At 29.7% G+C, this 16,601-nt stretch overlaps 1 protein-coding gene across 3 annotated transcripts in view; it reads left to right on the top strand.

Moving 5' to 3' along the window:
- LOC140443823 (epidermal retinol dehydrogenase 2-like) overlaps window positions 1–16,601 on the top strand; it is a 164,611-nt gene that overhangs the window by 59,247 nt on the left and 88,763 nt on the right. The window contains exon 1 of one of the 3 annotated variants that reach the window (XM_072535291.1): window positions 11,853–12,000. The exons of 1 other annotated variant lie outside the window; for it this stretch is intronic. The gene's annotated coding sequence lies outside the window, so the exon portion shown is untranslated. Of the gene's footprint in view, window positions 1–11,852; window positions 12,001–13,129; window positions 13,272–16,601 lie in introns of those variants that run through there. One more of the 3 variants, XM_072535290.1, reaches the window with a different exon arrangement.

Here is a 16,601-nt window from a genome sequence, read left to right as displayed (position 1 = left end):
CTAATTTTGTTTGGATTTAAGATGATTTTGACAAATAAATTAAATAAATACCTCTAAAATTCTAGTTTGGCATTTAATTAATAAAAATTTGTCCGCCTTTGGTTATTTATCAAAAAAGTTGACGTTTGTCATTAAAAGCATTTATAGTTCAATATTTAGTATCTGTTTCTATTAGTAAATTCTCTAGTTATTTTTAGTTTGCAAACGCGTTTATACCTGGATATTTAGTTTCTGTTTCTGCTTAGTTTAGTTAATTCAAGTTTGACAAGTTATTTTTAGTTAGTTGTTTTTAGTTAATATTTAGTTTAATTATTGTTTAACGAGACGTTTAAATTTTTACAAAGACAGAATGGTACGTACTGTAGCCGACAAAGTAGAAGCTGTCTTAATGTGGAAATAATTTCCATGCAGCGGAACGTCTTTTTAATGAGAGGTACCCCGACCGCCCTACATCGAGAGCTTATTTGAGGAAGCTTCTTCGGAAGTTAAACAAACAGGTAGTGTTCAAGATGTCAAACGATTTGGTCGACCAACAATTAGTGATGACAAAAAAATTGACATAATTTCAGAAACGGTAGTGAACCCTACTTCCCCTATAGCCCAAGTTGCATCTATCTATGGAATCAGTCAAAAGACAGTACACCGAGTGTTGGCTGAAAACAAATTTCATCCATACAAATTAAAAATTGTGCACCAACTTTCAGAGGATGACCCCGACCGAAGACTAGAATTCTGTGAAAATATGTCCAATAAAATTAGCCAACAGCCCGATTACATAAAAACAATTTGTTTTGGTGACGAAAGTACTTTTTCTCTCAATGGAAATGTTAACACACACAATGTGAGGTATTGTAATGACACACATCCTCTCGTCTTTTGTGAAACACATACTCTTTTTCAAAAAAAAATGATTGGGCAGGTATTTTGAGAAACCACATAGTTGGGCCTGTTTTTCTCAATACTAACTTAACCACAAGATAGCTCTCCTGTACAGCATTATGGTGCAGTAAGACGTTACCTAGATGAGGAATATCGTGGTAAATGGATTGGACGACGAGGTACGATAGAATGGCCAGCTCGGTCACCGGACCTCATATCATTAGATGTTTTTCTGTGGGGATACTTGAAATCTAAAGTTTACGCTCCAGCACCCGACAATACTGACATTTTGAGACAACGAATTGTTGAAGAATCTAGGGCGATTTCCCCCGACACATTTGAACGAGTACGGCAAGAGTTTAGAAATAGGATGCATTACTGTTAGGAAGTAGATGGAGCACATTTTGAGCACTTACTATAAGAACTGGTTGTTTAATATTTATTAATTAAATGAGAAGCTACAATTTTAGTATTTATTTAATTTATTCATCAAAATGAGCTTAAACTCAAACAAAATTATTATGAATAGGTATTGTCAATACCTTTCAAACGAGGTATTACTTGTCATAAGGTCCCATTTAAAATTATCTGTCACAGTGGCGCCGTAACGTCATCTGTCACTATTAAATCACCTGTTATGACTAGTTGAGAAGCCTACGTCTGTTTATTTTCTCCCTCCAAATTTCACTATTATAACAATAACCGTTCAAAAGATACGAGGAGGAACGTACTTTTGACTTATAGCACTGTTTATTTCTCTTCATGCGTTCTCATAGCGAGACAGAGTCGAACTAGTTTTTTATTTGTAAAATAGTTTATTTATAATATGTAAAATAGGGAGTTTTTATTATTTTTCTTCTAACAGTCGTTTTTAATATTTTCTATTGAACTCAGTATTGAATTAACATAGGTAATGTTTTTAGGATTCATCTTTTTTTTTTTCGAGAATGCGTATTTTCACCGTTCTTAAGGTTATGAAATAGGTCTACCGCAATCGTTCTGATGTAATAAACAGTTCTTCATATAGACAATGGCGCCGGCTTTACTTTATCTTTACAACTTTACCACATAGATAAACAATCAGCTACTTCAGAAATTATTTTTTCTTGGTCTACTAAGTCAGACGCTTTTTCGTAGTCCACATATTAACGCCATGGGTTTGTTTTATTATGATATGGGGATATGAAAGATGCTGGCTTTTTAGGTTAATAAGTGGAACTTAATCGTTTTTAATACATTTATGGTTAATTTTTAACATGCTCCGATCTTTGCCTTATCCGTTTCTTACCAAAATCACAAGAAACTTCTGAACTGATGCAGACTGAGGGCATTCCACTCTTGTTTCTAAAGTATTTTCATTGTACCATAACCGTATATGAAACATGCTGGCTTTTCATATTAGTAATGTGGGACTTAATCGTCTTTTTAATATATTTATGATTAATTTTTAACACTACCCGATCTTTGCCTTACTCGTTTGTTAACAAAATAACAAGACGCTTTTAAACTGATGGATTCTAAGGGCCTTACTTCTCTTTATTGAAAACTTAATCGAGTAAATTGACAAATAACCTACCACGATAGCCTATCTTCTTCTTCTTCTCGTAGCACCACAACCTGGGGAGGGTTTTGGCTGACTGCACAACTTTCTTCCATCTTGAACGGTCGTCCATAATAGTTGGGTCAGTGGGTAGCCCCATTATTCTTAGATCTGAACATATATTGTCTCTCATACATGAGCACCGGTCTTATAACCGTTTTACATATTATATTCTTTGATGTTCGTGTTAGGCTTTTAGATTTAATAGTATTGTGGAGGCTGTACATACATCTGTTTGCTGCCTGAATTCTTCCTTTAATCTCTTCCTCGATATCGTTATCTACAGTGATTGTTGCCCCGAGATATTTAAAACTCTCCACTCTTTCAAAGTTATATGGGTCTATTGTAACATTTTAAACCAGTTGTCTTTGCCTCTACCTCCAATTTATTAAAAGTCTCCTTCACATTGGTGACAATGTCAATGTCATTTGCGTATGCTAGTAGTAATTTTGGTCCATTTACTGTCAATGAGTCGACTATACGGTCGAATACTACGAGACCTGATAGAGGAAGATTATCAATCGTCTAAAGACGAAGAACAAGGAGGATTTAGAGCAGGTCGTTCATGTACAGATAACATCTTCTATCTTAAACAAATTATAGAAAAGAAAATTGTGACAAATAGAGAGTTACATATGACTTTTGTAGATCTTGAGAAGGCATCTGACACAGTCCCGCTAAATAAACTATGGGAAGTCCTGGGCACATCAAACATACATCAAACGTTGGTTAGTGCTCTCAAAGGCCAATATTATGGTTCAAACTCCCAAATGAAATTCGGAAACCTCTTAGCTGAACAATTTGCAGTTACTAAGGGTCTCAGACAAGGATGTTGTATCTCTCCAACTCTATTTAAGATTTATATCTCTGCAGCTCTGAAACAATGGAAAAGGAAAGTCAAAGGAATGGGTATACAATTGAACGATCAGGATTAGATATATACTTTACAGTTTGCAGATGATCAGGTGGTAATCTCAAATGACAAAGATGACATGGAATACATGCTTAGAAAACTAATTGAAGAATACCAGAAATGGGGATTAAATATCAATTTAGAAAAGACAAAATACCTCTCAATTGGAGCTGAAGCAGAACAACTCGATATCGATGACAATCAAAAAATAAATCCATGCAACGAATATAAATACCTGGGCGTCATCTTCGACCGTAGTGGAAAAGACGAACGAGAAATAGAACATCGAATTGTACAAGCACGAAGAGCTATAGCATGTTTGAACGGAATTCTATGGAGTAAAGAAATATCAAAGAAAAGAAAATGGAACATCTATGAGACAATGGTTAAAACTAGCCTACTTTATGGAGCTGAGACATGGAGAATAACCGAAAAATATAAGAAAAAGGTCGAAGCCACGGAAATGGATGCCATCAGAAGATCGATGAGAATATCAAGAGCCGACAGAATACGGAATGAAGTGATAAAACAACAAATGGGTATAGAGGGCACTATAGTTGAGGATATTGAGAGAAAACAGCTCATATGATATGGGCATGTGAGCCGAATGGGGGACGAAAGATTGCCTAAAAAAACGATGATGTGGCAACCCCCAGAGAAGAGGAAACGAGGAAGACCACCACAGAGCTGGAACCTGGGAGTTAGGAAAGCGATTAGCGCTCGAAATCTGGACGAAGACCTAACTAAAGACAGAATACAGTGGCGTTTGGGAGTCGGACAACGTCGTAAGACGTTATAAAAAACCGAATATATATATATATATATATATATATATATATATATATATATATATATATATATATATATATATATATATTGTTATGATGTGTTGTTTGTTTAAATGATGAGCAATGAGTATTTTTAATAATATAGGGTTTTTATCGCGGTTCTCAAAGAATTAGCTTGTAAGTACTTTTTTAAATTATCTTTATTATAACTATTATGAAACACACATATATATCTAACCTAGCCAATGTAAATTTAAAATAAACTATCTTTAAATTGATGTTCTTATAAAACTAATTAAATTCTATAGACAATGTTAAATTTAAACAAACTATCTTCAAAATTGAAATTGTTATAACACTAACTAAATTATATTAACAAAATTTTGTACCTTTCTTTCACTGAATGCCTAAATGAACTGTTTTCCACTATATAGATTCTAATCACCACTGAATGTCTTCGTACTTCAGTTATCCTTGTTTTTTGTGAAATTACTTTTTCCAATTATCAGCTTCTACCAATTTAAGATATAGTTTTCTTCACCAGCATTTATACACCACCAGCAAACACCATTTATATTTATTCTTCTTTTCAATATACCAATATCCAATTATTATAAGTTGATTTATACTAATCTCCAATCATAATATAATTTTAATTCCTTCCAATGTCCATCCAATATTCTTCTAATATACTTTTATAATCTTCAATAATTATTTGTGTATAATTATAAATGTGCATTAAATATATGCATAATTTTTAATCTTCATTTAACTCACTATATTAAACAATTGGACTATCTCCAACTAACTTTCATATTTCTTATTAAACTGCTTGACTGACTTACTAAAACTGTGCACAATTGACTTCACTAACTAATCTACTAACTTTCATAATAAACTGCTTGACTTCTGACTAAAAACTTAAAAACTGCCATCTTGAATCCAAATCACGGGTATTTATATCCTTTTGGATATTCCAGAACCATCTGGTAAGAGATCATGTTCCAATTTGTTCCATTACTTTCATATAGATGTTCTCGAAAAAAATATCTGTTCGATCCACCGCCATAATCATTATTTCGAGAATGTCCACTGTAAACAATGGTCACACTCTGCACTCTGGAGAATTCGTTAATGTTCCATTGATAATTTTGTTCACATTTAGGCTTTTCAGATCAGAATAAACATTCAAATTAGTAACTAACACTCTAATTTAATAAAATACACAATTCAAACAATATATTATTATAACCCCACTTTATATTCGTAAATATTCTTAAACGTCACTTCAGAGTATAAATATCTGTCTATCACTCACTGTATAGTTGGTTGCCTAGTAACATGGCTCACTTACATATATCTACCACATTATAATTACTAAAATACAACTTTTTACAATTATTATATGCTAATTTCTTAAAATGCCCTCACATAAATATATTTTTATTAAATTCTCTAGTATTTAACTTCTTAAAATAACCAAATATCTAATATTATGTAGTATATAACTTATAAATTATTTTCTATAAACCCCAATTGTCACAATACCCCAAAAATAATATTTAAAATAAATAATTTACTTATTATTTTTTTAAATATTAATTTTCTCATACCTTATTAAATTTAATAAATCAAAATTTTTTTTTATTTAAAATGTGTTAAATACATCCCTGTTCGCTGTCTATGTCAAAGTAGAGAACAACGGATCACAGTTCGGCTATTCTATGGTCAAACTGTCATGTCAAATGGAACAATGGATGCTATATCAGAGAATAAAATATAACCTTAATTAAAAATATAATGGATATTGTGTTCTGTTTATTTATAGACAAAATCTAGGAATTATTTCCATTCAAAATAACTTTCATCAATATAAATTGGTAAGTTTTTCCACTGTATTATATTAGAAAGACATTTTTATAGCAATTATAGTATCTAACCCCAAATTATGATTTTTAGGGTACCAAACAATTTCCATATGTACAAAATTCAACAAGTATGATGACAAATTTATTCACAACAAAGAAATCTACCATCTATCTAACAAATCAAGTCTATTGAATAAAATGGATATATCAGTAAGCTGTTAGTATTAAGTTTATAACCTAGATATATCACTACTTTTTGAAAAAATGTACATTTTTCTTGATTTATTTTAAGTCCAACTTTATCTAATCTGTTTATTATAATTTTTAGGTGTTTCTCATGATCTTCAGCAGTTTTAGTAAAAATTAATATATCATCAATGTAGTGAATTACAAAATGTTCATATTGATCCAAAATATCATGAAGACATCTACATAGAGCACTGCAAAATGATTGAAGTCCAAATGTTACTATTTTGAATTGATGTACTACTCCATCTATCTGAAATCCTGTATACTGTCTACTTTTTCTTTCTAGAGGTATTAACCAAAAACTATGCAGTAAATCGATTTTAGTGAAAATTGAAATTTCTGTAATTCTTCCTAGTATTCCATCTTCTAACATATTATTAATTGTTTTGTTTATTTCTTCTTTGTATTTATATGGTATTGGGTATGATTTTGTTTTAAAATCTTTTTCTTCTTTAACTTTTATACTATGGATATAATTTTTTGCAACTCTATTTTCTTCATTGACAAGTCCCTTGTGTTGCTGCAATATGGAAATGACTATTGATTTATATTCTTCAGGGCAATTTAAAACTTTCATTATATCTTCTTCTTTACAAATAAAATTATTCTTCAATATGTACTCATTATTCCTTGCTTCCAATTTTACGCACTCCGCCTCGTAGGCATCCATCTGCTTAAAATTTCCATTCCTTAAATATTCACTACAATAATTATTCTTTACATTCTTTTGGGACATTTCCCTATCATCAAAATACATTTCTTCTTCATAAACATCATTATTTTCTTTTAATAATATCCTATCAACTCTTATTCCTTCTTCTACCTCATCTTTCTGCATAAATTTAATTATTTGCCCTTCCAAAGTTACCATTCTTTCTTCAAAATCTATCTTTACTTTCTTCTTTTCCAATTCATCATTTCCCATTAATATATCAACACATAAATCCTTGACAATAAATCCTTGCATATTAATTTCTTTATTAAGAATATTAATTTTAAAATTGGCTAGTTTATCAATTTCACCCAACTTCTTATTATTTGCACCAATAATTTTAATTTTTGGAATCTTTATTATATCTGATAGTTTTAATGTATTAAAAATAAAATTCTCCGAGACTAAAGTACTTTCTGAACCAGTATCTATCATAATCTTAATCATTTTATTTTTGGCCAAAGCATTTATATAAATTAAATTAATAGATTCAATAATTTTATCTTCATCTAAAGAAATAAATTCAGAAGGTTTTTCATAATAGCAATGGCCTAACTTGTAATTCAGAAAGTTTACTGCACAAAATTTTGATTATTAGAATTGTCAGATTGTATCTGACCACTTGGATCTGATGTCCTATGTCTTTCCCTACTATGACTTCTACTCACATTTTCCTGACTTGTACTACTTCGTTCCCTGTCTTCGCAGCTTCTATTCCTTCGAACACAATTTACCTGTCTGTTATAGTTAGGTCGCTCTGTATTTCTTCTATTATTAAAATCTTGTCTATTATTATTAGTACTGTTATTAAAATGTTGTCTATTATAATTAGTATTATTATTAAAATTTTGTCTATTATAACTAGTATTATTATTAAAGTTCTGTCTATTTGGATTACTGTTATTATTATTAAAATTTTGTAAATTATTACCATATCTATAATTATTGTTATATGATTGTCTATATTGTTGATTATCATTTTTATTATATTGAAAGTTATTATTGTTTTTTCTGTTGTTATTATTATTTGTCATATTGCCTCTTTGTATTCTTTGAATAAAATTAATAAAACTATCTATTGTTTGAATATTTTGTACAGTTACGGTTTGCACAACATCAGCATCAAAATGTCTAGATACATTTAAGACTGTTTCATCCTCTCTAAGTGGTGGTTCTAAATATTTTGCAACTGTTATCAGTTTCAATGCATAATCTACCATATTTGATTTTAAATTGTGATTATACTTTCCAAAATATAGAATTTCTCTAAACTTGGCTTGCTCTAGTTCACCCCAATAATAATTTAAAAATTTATTTTCAAATGTTTGAAAATTATCTAAATCATTCTCAATACTAGCAAACCAAGTTGCTGCATTGTCATTTAATGTCATTCTAATATAATCTTTAATATCATTAATATTATTCACAAATCTTAATTTATGTTTTAAACTATTTATGTATACTCTAGGATGCAAATTTTTTATATTACCAGAGAATTTAATCCCAGTCTCATTTGTTAAATTTAAGTAAGGTCTACCTATGTCTCTCATTTGTGAAATATCATCTATTCTCTGTTCCACATTTCTTATTTGGTTACTATTTATTTGGATATTTTGTTGTATATCGTCTAATTTTTCTTCTGTGTTTCTCCTGTCTTCGTTAATTTTTACTTCTAAGTTACATTTCTGTAACTCTATTTTCTGTTCTATATCTATTTTATTATCTTGAATAATCCTCTTTACTTCTGTCCTCTCATTGTCTATCCTTTTCTTGTAGTCATTTAGTATACTTTTTATTTCATTTGCAACTTTTTTCTCTGCAGCTTCAAGTTTTTTATCCATTTGTTTTTCCATTTGTTTTATAATTTTATTATTATTATCTTCTATTTTCTTTTCTAATTTTCTATAATTCTCTTCCAATTTCTGTTCCATTTTTTTCATGTCTTCTTTGACTTCTTGTGAATTCTGTTCCATTTTGTGTTCTATTTTTTTCGTATTCTCTTCCATTGTCTTGTTCATCTGCATCATTAATGACATCAAAGCTGCCATATTGACATTTTCCTCTCTTTCTGGATTCATTTCTGCAGTATCTTGTGGAACTTGAACTAAACTCTCCTCTTGTATAGATTGTGTTTCTACTTCCACATCTTCTTCATTCTTTTTGCTTCTTGTACCTTTCTTTCCTTGAGACATTTTGAGACTTTACTTGTTCAAATATAATTAAAATTAAAATCTATAATTTTTTCTTTCTACTGATAATTAATTTAATTATATGAGAGCACTTATCTTCCCAAACTAATTCTTTTAAATAGAGAGCCACCGCGTTGGGTGCCAAATTGTTATGATGTGTTGTTTGTTTGAATGATGAGCAATGAGTATTTTTAATAATATAGGGTTTTTATCGCGGTTCTCAAAGAATTAGCTTGTAAGTACTTTTTTAAATTATCTTTATTATAACTATTATGAAACACACATATATATCTAACCTAGCCAATGTAAATTTAAAATAAACTATCTTTAAATTGATGTTCTTATAAAACTAATTAAATTCTATAGACAATGTTAAATTTAAACAAACTATCTTCAAAATTGAAATTGTTATAACACTAACTAAATTATATTAACAAAATTTTGTACCTTTCTTTCACTGAATGCCTAAATGAACTGTTTTCCACTATATAGATTCTAATCACCACTGAATGTCTTCGTACTTCAGTTATCCTTGTTTTTTGTGAAATTACTTTTTCCAATTATCAGCTTCTACCAATTTAAGATATAGTTTTCTTCACCAGCATTTATACACCACCAGCAAACACCATTTATATTTATTCTTCTTTTCAATATACCAATATCCAATTATTATAAGTTGATTTATACTAATCTCCAATCATAATATAATTTTAATTCCTTCCAATGTCCATCCAATATTCTTCTAATATACTTTTATAATCTTCAATAATTATTTGTGTATAATTATAAATGTGCATTAAATATATGCATAATTTTTAATCTTCATTTAACTCACTATATTAAACAATTGGACTATCTCCAACTAACTTTCATATTTCTTATTAAACTGCTTGACTGACTTACTAAAACTGTGCACAATTGACTTCACTAACTAATCTACTAACTTTCATAATAAACTGCTTGACTTCTGACTAAAAACTTAAAAACTGCCATCTTGAATCCAAATCACGGGTATTTATATCCTTTTGGATATTCCAGAACCATCTGGTAAGAGATCATGTTCCAATTTGTTCCATTACTTTCATATAGATGTTCTCGAAAAAAATATCTGTTCGATCCACCGCCATAATCATTATTTCGAGAATGTTCGACTGTAAACAATGGTCACACTCTGCACTCTGGAGAATTCGTTAATGTTCCATTGATAATTTTGTTCACATTTAGGCTTTTCAGATCAGAATAAACATTCAAATTAGTAACTAACACTCTAATTTAATAAAATACACAATTCAAACAATATATTATTATAACCCCACTTTATATTCGTAAATATTCTTAAACGTCACTTCAGAGTATAAATATCTGTCTATCACTCACTGTATAGTTGGTTGCCTAGTAACATGGCTCACTTACATATATCTACCACATTATAATTACTAAAATACAACTTTTTACAATTATTATATGCTAATTTCTTAAAATGCCCTCACATAAATATATTTTTATTAAATTCTCTAGTATTTAACTTCTTAAAATAACCAAATATCTAATATTATGTAGTATATAACTTATAAATTATTTTCTATAAACCCCAATTGTCACAATATATATATATATATATATATATATATATATATATATATATATATATATAATTCTGTTTTACGTTGTGCTGCTCTTACTACTTTCTCCAGGATGATATTAAAGAGGAGAGGTGACAGCGCATCTCCTTATTTCAGGTCACTGCTTATTTACACATATTATTCACACATAACTTAACAAGCTGGATAAGTTTTTTTGGAAACGATAGCCTATGCGAGTTGGTAAGTGGTAAGGAGATGCCGTTTTAACGAAATCTTATTCATCATTTCTGATAATTTTTCTCTAATGTAAAGTGTTAAAACTAAACATTTTTTTTTCTTTTCAGCTTAGCGTTATCTGCAGAATCTCCATTTGCTAGCAATCTGTCTAAAGGGGCCTGCTTCTTTTTCTTCTTTTTCTTCTTTTTATGTAGACACGACTCTGTTTTTCAATGTGCCTCCAGTAAGTTTTCGTTTCATCGTTTTTCGGTCTTCCTACTGATCGTCTTTCTATTGGGGAACCGTCTCTTGCCGTCTTTACTACTCTATTTGTTGTCATTTGGCTTATATGATCGTTCCATTATACTATTCTACTTCTTACCCAGTTCTTGATGTTCTCCACCTTGCATCTACATACGGGTCTATTTCTGTATTGGAAAAATTTTATTGTTGTGAATTTTCCTTGTAAATTTAGATGTTTGATTTTCACTGATTTATCAATTAACAAGTAAAATTCCTTGTAGTTAAGAGGATTAGATTTTTAAGAAAATATCAGTATATCTTCACTTTTAATTTCTTTTTCCATTATTTTTGTTCAAGATTCATATCCCTTATCTAGTAAATAGTTTTAAAATATAATTAATATAGTAAAATGTATAAGAAAATGATAAATAGGTAAACTAAAAATATATATCCCATAAAAAATGTCGTTCGGTACATACTTTGATTAAACAGAATGTGTGTCTTAAAACTTAACTGCATATTTATGTTAATTGTATTTTATCAGTAGAAAACCATATCACGCTTGTTTATTTAAGACTAATACATGTTTGATAACATTTAAAAGCTAAAAATATACTTACACATTTACTTTGAAACGCTTATCTAGTCTACGGTAAATTAAACTTTAAGAACACAACTACGTTGGAAGTTATAAAACATATCAACCGTTTGAAATTGTGGTAAAATCATAGTTACAAATATTCTAGACTACATCGTGGAGGTATCTATCAGCCATTTATTTCCATATTTGTATTTTTTTTTTGATTTTCCAAATAAAGATTTGCAATCTGTCATGTTTGGACAATAATCAAATTTGATAATGCAAACAGAGAAATTAATATAATTAATATTTTAGATTATAGATATAATTAATATTATTAGAAAATAATAATATTCTAAACAATTTACTTATGAAAATCTATCTGATAAGTCCAAGGGTTGGTGTCTCTTAAGTCTTCTCACTTTCCTGCTGTTGTCCAGTAGGTTTACCAGTAGGTTGTCCAGTAGGTTTATGGAGTAGCTCTTATCTGCCTTAATTTCTCATTATATGTTCCAAGTACTGCAGCTTACACTGTATCTTTATACTGAAAAGAACTTTTTATTAGAAAAAGTAGTTCAAAATTGTCTGACGTAAGTCGTAACGCCCACCTGTTAGCGGGATCTTCTATCCTTAGTTGTTGTAATAACAAAGACAAAGCTCCTGTAACAGATCTACCACTGATCCACTTTCTTGTCCACTATCGTTTTTTTTTCTTTAGCACTTCTTTCTCTAACATATTAATCTACTCCTTCCTTAATAGATCGGATATTTTCTTAACACATTTCCTCTTCACCAACTGCTTTTGCTCTAACTTCATTTTTGCAAAAATAACACGACACTGACAGTAAGTTACTGGATATGTGTAAACCTGGCTTTATTCTCTCCCATATTTTCATGATATAACTGAGTAGTTTTATGGTCCTGTAATTTGTGCATTGTTATATGTCTTTCTTGTGTTTAAAAACATGTGGTATTATACTGCTTCCCCATTCGTCAGGTATTTGTCCAACTTCCATAATTCTGTTAAATAATATTGATTTATTTTTTTTTCTTTTATATTATATTTATTTCCTTTATTGTAATTATAATATATATTGTCGCCAATCAGTAACGCAATCGAAATATTTTAGACATATATACTTTATCGTAGGCTAATTACTGTTTGTAAATATCACAACATACTATTTAATCTTTTGATATGATATATTTTTTTTAAATGACACTTGATGTTTAATATTTATAATTTAAAATATTTTCCACCTTTAATTACGTAATTTGTATCATGATCAAGGACATCTAGAACAAAAATTTAAAGATTCTTCCGGGCAGCCACTGGTCGCCTTTAGATTTTGATTACCTTGTTTTGATAAATTTTAATAATCTTTGGTAAAACCGATCAGTAGGTTAGTATTGTTTTAGTTTTGTAAGTGTTAAAACGTGAACTTTAACAGGTATGTGTTCTGTATTGTTTAATATTTTATTACTTGTTTAATGCCTTATCTTAATATATTTTTTATTTTATTATCCTATTATTATTTTTAATATTTTTTATCGTTTTGTACCTGATTCAGTAGATTGTTCGATTTACAAATAAAATAAGACTACTCTAAAAATAATGGCAAATAATTATATTATTTAAATATCTGACAACTGATGTACAAAGTTATACCAGATGGTCGTTCTAAATGCTAGTATTTTGCTTAAGACTTCTATTCTTCTTCTTCTTGGTTCAGGCGAGACACGTTACTCTCTGGTACTGGGTCATGAGACCTTTGTACCATATCCCGTGTTTTTCATTAAACTCCAGTAAGTTTTGTGACCTCGATGAATGCCAGCAGTTTCCTGATATTTAATTGATAGTTTTAGGACCTTTTATAAAAGGTATATAATTAAAAGACCCTTTCGGGCTATATCACAATAGTTTCCACTTAATTTCTAGGTACCAAATGTTAATTTACTACAGATAGAGCCTTATTAATATTTCATTTGATCCTTTTTCCTTTAGGAACATATATTGATGCCTGCCAACTTCAGATTCAAATACTTTTTTAGAGTCATTAGGTATATACAATCGTTTTACAATGTTTAAACATAATTTTCAGGGTACATTACACTTCAAACCGAATATTTTGATGTTTGGTACTGTTGAAAATAACAATAAATAAAAAAAAATGTTAACATATTCATTTAACCCTTTCAGTACCGCTTTTTTTCAGCAAACGAAAAAATATTGTTTAACTAAAATGTAATTAAAACAGTTCATATAACACTTTTTGGAATTAAATAAAATAAAACATGTATATATAAAAAAATTTAATATGGGTTCATTTTCATTTGTACCCAAAAGTACTTAACAAATCTAAAAAACTAGGGCATATAAAACATAAAAAAGCAATTTCGTTCTTTTTAAAGGCACAAAATAGACTTTGCACTTCTAACATTTCCATCTTGATTATCCTGTACAACCCGGTCATCTTGGTCAAAATTTAATCACTACGTTTGTATTCACTTAAGTGGTAATACTTATTCCAGGTAAATACAGTAATGACGGACTTCATCCATTCGTTAGTCCGAAAACGTTCTGTTATGATGTAGCCCGAAAGGGTCTTTTAATTATGTATATACCTTTAATAAAGGATTTTTAAATAATAAGCAAAAAATAAATTTTTAAATAAAAAAATTACAGTGTGTTTGGAACATAAAAAGGTGAGTTTTCACCAGATTTGTGAAAAAATTTTTTTGGAAGATAAAAATAAAAAAGTCAAAATCTGGGTTATTTGAATTTTTCGCGTAAATTTTAAGGTTATGTGAAAAAATTGTAAAAGCCAAAGTTGTATATCTTTTTATTATCTACAACTTTACCGTCATTTAGTTTTTTCCCATTGGACTTTAGTTTACCCTTAAAAACTCATCCTCTACTACTTCTCAACCTAAGATCGCCCATAAATGATTGTTTCTTTATTTTTTGTAATATTTTCTTCGTTTTGCAATGGATTCCACTCCGTTATTATTATTTTTTTTTTTTTTTCGTTAATATATACCTTATACCGTTAATATAGTAAACAAACCTAAATGGTTTCTCCAAAAACTATTGTCGTGATTTTTTAATTATTCACAATTAAGTGTAAAAAATGCGATTTTATCGAATTTTTGCTTTATCATCATCATAAATGGCTCGACAATCCGTTGTGCATCTTGGCCTGCTCACAAAGAAGTCGTCACTCCTTTCGATTCCTGGCAACTTACCTGCATCTTCTTACCCTTAAATCTGTAGGTCTTCTTCCACATCATCAATCAGATATACACACACCATATACACACTTTACTGCACGTTTTATATTTTTATTTTTTAAATGTTTCTGGAGACCGTTAACAGTTCTGTTTGCTATTGCTACGCGTCTTTTTATTTCGTCGCTTGTCGTGTTTGTTGCGTTTACTAGCGATCCAAGATATGTGAATTCTTTGATTTGCTCAACGGTATGGTTATTAATTTGAATTCTCTGTTCACTATTTTGGGGGGTTTTAGAAACCAACATATATTTAGTTTTTTCTTCGTTCTAATTCACTTACCGCGTCCTCAAGCCTTGTAAAACACTGCACCATGTCTCTCATACTTCTGCCTACTATAACTATATCGTCAGCGAATGCGAGAATTTGCGTCGATCTATTAAAAATAGTTCTATTCATTCTAATATTTAATTGTCTGATTGCCTTTTCCAAGGCAATATTAAAGAGCAGACACGCCAACGCGTCCCCCTGTCTTAGACCGTTATTAATGTCAAAGAACCTAGAGTTTTCTCCTTCAATTCTAACGCATGAGCTTACGTTTTGCATTGTTGGTTGGGTCAACTTATCTAACTTATGTGGGATCCCAAAGTCTATCATTGTATTATATAATACAGTTTTTTTTACACTATCATACACTGCTTTGAATGGTGTGTATGATGGTGTGTATCTATGTTATATTCTAGTCACTTTTCTAGAATCTGCCTATGTACTTGAATTTGATGTGTAGTTGACTTTCCAGCAGTAAATCCGCATATCCGTAAATATTGAACAATAATATCCTTTGTAAAAAGTCTTTCAAACAATACATTGCCGAATATTTTATACGCAGATTCTAACAGAGTAATGCCTCTATAGTTCTTACATTCCAGTTGATCACCCTTTTTATGCAACGGACATATTATTCCCTTTAGCCACTCTTCTGGTACGAATTCATTCTGCCATATAAGTACTATTAGTTTATGGATTGCTGCAAAAGGTTGATCACCACCTTTTTTATACATTTCCGAACAGATTTTATCGATTCCTGGGGCATTATTGTCTTTGAGTTTTACGATGGCATTTGACATTTCTTCTCTTGTTCGGTCTTCACGGTGTAGTTGACGTTGTAGATTTTGTTGATTGTCTATGTTGTAACCTCCTTCAATATGGTTTATATTTAGATGTTCGTGTCCATCTGCTAAAAACTGAGTTTTTGTCATGTAAAATTTCACCGTTAGTGTCTTTACAAATTTTTAATCGTGGTTTAAATTCTCGACAGCTATTATTTAAGGATTTGTAGTATTTTCTTGTTTCATTTTTATCGAATAAACTTTGTTTCTCATTGAGACTGTTCTGTTCGTATTTTTCTGATACGTTTTTCCTCTATATATATATATATATATATATATATATATATATATATATATATATATATATATATATATATATACTCTTCTTTTTTTCTCCGTGTACAACCTGCGTCGATGATTTTTTGATATGCGGCTTTTTTTCTA

The sequence above is a fragment of the Diabrotica undecimpunctata genome, chromosome 6 (assembly GCF_040954645.1).
Source record: "Diabrotica undecimpunctata isolate CICGRU chromosome 6, icDiaUnde3, whole genome shotgun sequence".
In the NCBI taxonomy this organism is placed as follows: Eukaryota; Metazoa; Arthropoda; class Insecta; order Coleoptera; family Chrysomelidae; genus Diabrotica; species Diabrotica undecimpunctata.
The sequence above is the reverse complement of the archived record's forward strand: the minus strand, read 5'-3'. Positions and strand labels throughout refer to the sequence as shown.